The 6,000-nt window shown below is 35.2% G+C and overlaps 1 non-coding gene across 1 annotated transcript; it reads right to left on the bottom strand.

Moving 5' to 3' along the window:
- Positions 1 to 4,535: 4,535 nt before the first annotated feature.
- On the bottom strand, positions 4,536 to 4,608 carry Trnar-ucg. Its single transcript has one exon. It is a non-coding gene; the product is annotated as a tRNA-Arg (tRNA).
- Positions 4,609 to 6,000: the final 1,392 nt, after the last annotated feature.

The following is a 6,000-nucleotide window of genomic DNA, read 5'->3' as shown; positions in this document are numbered from 1 at the left end:
TAGTAAATAAGCAAAGAAAGCATTTAAATATGAATGACATTTATCATACAATACATAATATATATTTTTTGGGATTCTTTTAATTATAAAGATAGCTTTTTACATTTTTCCATGGCCATTTAAATAAGTTAGTAGATACAGAAGAACTTTTTGCAGAACTTTTTAAGCTAACATAAAAGTTTATGTAGATGAAATTTTGAATCAGACTTTGGCAGAATTTTAAAATTTATTGGGAATTATTTAGCTTGAACTAAAAAATTAATTTTTTTTAAATAATAAAAAATAAGCTTAGGAATATAAACTTTTAAAAATAAATTTTTTTCCCAAAAAACTTTCCTGTTATCTTGAGAAAAAAGAAAATGAATATATAATGAATTTATCTAAGTCTTTACATGCTTCAAATTATGAAAGATAATTAGAATAAAATGTTGTTATAAAAATCTAAATTTCAATTAATAAACTTTAAAGCTATAATAAACTTAAATGCAATTATAGTTAATAATTTTAAGAGATTAACATAACAAATTTAACCTTTTTTAAACAGACAATTATCTACTTTAAAGGATTTAAATTAAATCCTATTAGTTTAACATTTGGTTGACTTAAAGGGTATTTAATAGCTGTTAAGCTGCTGGCTTAGCACGCTTCGTCAAGTTAGTTTTTTTTATTTGGGTCTAACTTATAGCCTCAATTGCCATGTGTCGCATATTTGCTGCTGCTGTGCGAGAAATAAAAATGTAAATTCAAAATTTTCTACGCACAAGCGAGCATTAGCCCGTTTCCAGTTCCCAATGTTGTCAAATCCATACACACACAGACACACATACAAAGACACATCTGTTGGCCGACCATTTTTATTTGCTTTTGGCATTAGACAATGCTCGTCCCTCATTCTCTTTCTCTCCCTGTTGTTCTACCCTGCATGAATACACAGCAAAGGCTATCTGTAACTGCAGTAAGTTTGGCAAAAAAATACATATGTATGTATAGATTCTTGTAGAATCTGTCAATCGGATGCTTCTGAATTAACATACACTGACTGTGTATTCATGCAGGGGCTTGTGTGCGTTGTCCCGGCAAATATATGCTCAATTTAGTGTATTTAATGCAGTGCCAAATGCTTAACTTGGCCCACATCGGCAAACACACACACACACACACAAACAGGCACACTCCAAATAGACATGTCCCAAACCCAAGGATCTGCTCAATGTTTACGCTTATGCTAATTTTGGGCAGATCTGAGCACCGCTTTGTGTATTGCCATGTTGGCATTCTACTTGGCTGTAATCCGTCTACTTGTTGTTATCCTTGTTGTTGTTCTTGTTTGTGCGTTTGTTGGCAATTTAACCAGCACATGCAACAAATTCGATGTGTGGCCCATAAGAGCTTTTGAATTGTGATTAAAGCAGCAAATGTCCTTTATTGTGTGGCTCTCTCTCTCTCTCTCTCTCTCCTTCTGTCCTGTCCCTCTCTCTGTCCAACTTTGTATCCCCTACTGATTCAAGATTAACCGCATAAATCAGCAAATCAAATGCTGCAGTTTAACAATAATACATTAAGCAGCCACTGCAATTTGCCTCTCTCTCTCTTTCTTGCACTCCCTTTGTCTCTTTCTATCTCTGAACAGCCATGGCCCGTGGGGCATCCGGTGCCAACTCCCGGAGCACTAAATGTCCAGGCATAAATGACATGCAGATTCACTTTACTTGGTTGCCAGGATGCTGCGTTGGCAAAGCTTTTTAGCTACTAATTAGATTCAGAAATATCACCCCTTTCCATCCCTCTACCACGCCCATTACTACCTGTGTGCTTCTCCTCTCTTCTCTCATCTCTAGCTGCTATTGCAGCATCCCTTGCTCAAGTATATAACTTAATTTACTATGCAATTCTGTTTGTTTTTGTTGTTGTTGTTGCTGCTGCAAAATTAATTTTCTCATGATTTAGTTGGCATTTGAGGTTTTGATTTTGCGGTTGAGTGGCTTTTAAAGGCCTTTAGTCCAAGTAAATGGTCATCAAAAACGTTAATTAGCGCACTATATAACGCACACGCATTGCTTGGTAAAAAGTGTGGGAAAATCTATGAGAAATGCGCACATGCAAACCTATAAAAAAATACAAATATAGGATATATGAGCATGTATGTGGGTCATGTGGCAGGAATTTAAAAATTCAACTGGAATGTGATTTTAATATGTCCACAATTACAGGTTTACTTTCAACTCGTTTATGCGCTGACTTATTTTGAATTAGACAAAGATTAAAATAAGCTTAAGTGGAGAATCGTAAATAGAAATTGTGCAATGAATATAAAATGCAGACAGCTGCCAGCTTACTAATAAATATATTTATAATTATTTATTGCGGGATTAACTTTGTTTAAGCTTTGACTTAGCAACAGTTTAAGAACAATAGTAATTGTGCAAATATAGTTTCTATTCATTTCAAAATATTTATTTAGTTGAATAGATGTGTTTTGTGTTACTTTGAGTAATTATTTATTTAGATTTGTTTGTATTTTGATTTGCTTAATTCTTAGCTTCCTTAGCAAATATGGCAGAGCTATTTAAGTTTACCATATTATATCTTAATATTTTCTTAGTATTAAAATGCTTCAGCTCAGCTCGACCAATGTGTTCACTTTAAGCTTTGAATACCAAATTGTATATTTATTTGGCAAAGCCAACTCTCTGAATGTTATTCAGCGCATGTTAGCAGCATTTTGAAATGTTTCTTTTAAGTGTGAGCTGCTAATCGCCTTATTTTTAATAGAAAACTTCACATTCGTTATATTTTTGAAATGCTAAAAATTGACTGTAGTCTCTCAGATTTTTTTCGTTTTTCAATTAGCTTTTATCAACAAATATCCAACAAAAAATAGTAACATTTCATTCAATTGAATTGATTCGGCTTGACAGGTCTGTAAACTATTCAATGCGAGTTGGCTGCTTCAATAAATCTCGTAATTGATCAACAATTCGTATTCAGCGCAAGATGATGGTTGTTTTAGTTATTAAAACAATTTTAATAGACAAACATGATAAAGCTTTTAATGGAAACCATCAAATGTATCTTCATTTTATTTTCAAATGGCTACATTTGAAAACACTTTGCACAAGTTGTCAGCACTTTTAACTGTCAAATCACAGTAAAGCAACACATATCGTGATATGAAGAGTCCCGCATAAACTTCACTTTGCATGTCAACGTTGTTTTAATCAGCGAACTCCTACCACGACAAAAACACAAAACGAGGCTGTGACCACGCTCCCCTTCACCCACTGGGACCAGCACCCTTTCATTTCCTCATGCTGCCTCTTTTTGCTTGCGGTCAGTTGGTCGCCGGTCAGCAAACAAGCGTGAAATTGCACAAAAACAGTGTCAGAGTCCGGGAGAAGATGGAAAACTGCTGAGCGGAGATGAGGTGGAAATGGCGAGGCAACCGGCACAAAAGGCAATCAAACTTGCGGCCTATGAATGTGGTGACCATAACACACGTTCCCTGCCTCTCTGTGATTCCATTATTTTTTTGTATTCTCTGGCAATGCATTTCGGTCACATGCATGAAGCATTTATTTCCCTCTTTTTCCCATATTCACACTCTTTTCTGATGCCAATGGCAGTGCAATTAATGCAGCATTGATGATGTTTGATTAGGAAAGTCTTTCAAATGCCAGCGATTGGTCAATTGTTGTGGTGGCAGGAGGGGGGAAGCGGTGAGAGCTTCAGAGGATTTTGTTATTGAAATTAAATGCATACAATTCGCAACACGCGCTAATGATTCAATTATACTTATTACTATGCCATGCACCACACACAAACACACTCAAACAATGTTAAATATGCATATGTGGTACACTGTGTACTCTCTGTACACAGACACGCACATACACACACACACACACACACATCAATACACTGGGCGCGTTTGGTTTAATTAAAACCGAGCTCAACACGAACTCAATCGATGGCCACTGGCTGTTGCACGTTTTAAATTTAGCGCACTTGTCCCCTGCTTTCCCCCCTCAACTCATTACATCCATGTGAGTGGCGGCTCCAATGGGAACTTCATTAAAGTGTGTAAAGTTGAACAATTTATTTGCATCATGCGCCAAGCGTTCCATGTTATTGAGTTTGAATGGTGATTGATATGCAGGTTGCCCTGGTCAATGCAGCAATGCCGTAAATTTTCACTGCATGCTCTTGCAAGGGTCTCCTGGAGACCTGTGAAGGCTCTGCTCCAGTACCTTACTCTGCCACTGCTTCTGGCCTTTAAACTGCACCACAATTTGTTGCCGTGCTCTTCCATTTGCTAGGCAATATCTTGACAGGTATATAGGTATAGAGGTTGGCCTGTTCGTGCTGACCTTTCACTGATGCCTGACATTGTTAATATTGTAAGAAATGGCAGTCGTTTACTCTCAATTAACAAGATTAAATTTAAAAAAGTTAGTTGATAAATATAAAAATGTATGTAATAAATAAAAAAATTGTAAAATGTTATTTAAGAAATAAAAAAAAACTTTAATTGTATTCGACCGTGACAGGACTCGAACCTGCAATCTTCGGATCCGAAGTCCGACGCCTTATCCATTAGGCCACACGGTCTTCTTGATTTTGGTTGACTAGAAGTAAATAACAAAATCAGATGAGCCACTGAAATAAAGCCCACCAAAATCTTTCAAGCTACATACATTTTAAAGAGATTTTTGGTTGATTTCAAATACGAAACTGACTAAAATGGCAATTACTTAAGACTTAAACTTAAGTTAATGATTTGATCTTATTATATAATCGTATACATATTTATATATGTTGGAATATTATATAATGTTAGTGCGAGATATAGATAATATAGATATATTACTTGTTATTCAGACTAAAGTTAAATATCTTATAGTTAGATATAGATAAATTGAATTTAGCGAATGTCTTTCGATAATTCATTTCAATTCTTTTCACAACTTTTCACTTTATCTGGTTGTTCCTTAAATTAGGTTAGTTTTCCATCTCGTGCGCTGTCAATCAAGCTTTAATTTTTGTAGCTAATTTTGCTACTTTTTAAAGGACACGCTTACCAACCAAGCTGCCAAATTCCAAGGCCTTCAAACTGATATAAATATATTACGTAGGGAATGCATCTGGCATTGGGGCTTTTGGAATTTATTTCATTTCCATCGCATGCTCCTTTTTAACACGGTTCTCTTTTTGTATTCTATAAAAAAATCGCTACCAGCCAGCGTGCAAAAATAACACAAAATAAACTAAAAAAAAAAAGAAAAGGGAAGTACGAAAATCGAATGATAAAGGGAGTAAAAACGAGATGCATAAAATGCAAATGGCGGTATTTTGCAGATTTTCACAGTGAAAATCCACGGCAAACAGAGGAAATAAGAAACAAAAAAAACATAGAAAAAGAAGCAAACATAACGGTGTGACGTTGCGTGTAAGTGTTGGTAAACGCGGTGCGAAATGCCCCAATGCTTTTTGTCTCCCGGTTGCAACATATTGTTGTACTTGTTGTAAGTATGTAGGTCAGCAATGCAGTAGAACTACTGATACCCTCTAAGTATATTGCAGTGGGTGTATACCTTTTTGGTCTTAGTAAGGACAATTGAATTAAAAATGTTTACTTTACACATAAACATATGATACATTTAAGAACTTTACAAAAATGTAAACACAAGAAAATTTTTTATATTTTTTTTAACTTTTAAAATCTCTTTCTTTAGAGTTTGATTAAAGTTTAGATGGAAATAATGCAAGCATGAAAATAAAATTTGTTTCGTGACGCATTGAACTATTTTTGTGGGCTTACCAGCCAGAAGTGGCACTAAAAGTTGCATAGATTTTGTTATACGGGGAGTATTTCCTTGTCGAACACTTGGGTGTCCATATTATTGTTGCAGTTGCAGTTGCAGTCACTGTTGTTGTTTAACAAGTTCGAGTGCAGCGCATTTGTAAAATCTAAGAACCATCTAAAGTTTTGTGCGCCACAAA

The sequence above is a fragment of the Drosophila innubila genome (assembly GCF_004354385.1).
Source record: "Drosophila innubila isolate TH190305 chromosome 3L unlocalized genomic scaffold, UK_Dinn_1.0 0_D_3L, whole genome shotgun sequence".
Taxonomy (NCBI): Eukaryota; Metazoa; Arthropoda; class Insecta; order Diptera; family Drosophilidae; genus Drosophila; species Drosophila innubila.
Note: the sequence above shows the minus strand (reverse complement) of the source record. Positions and strands in the feature narration are given on the sequence as shown.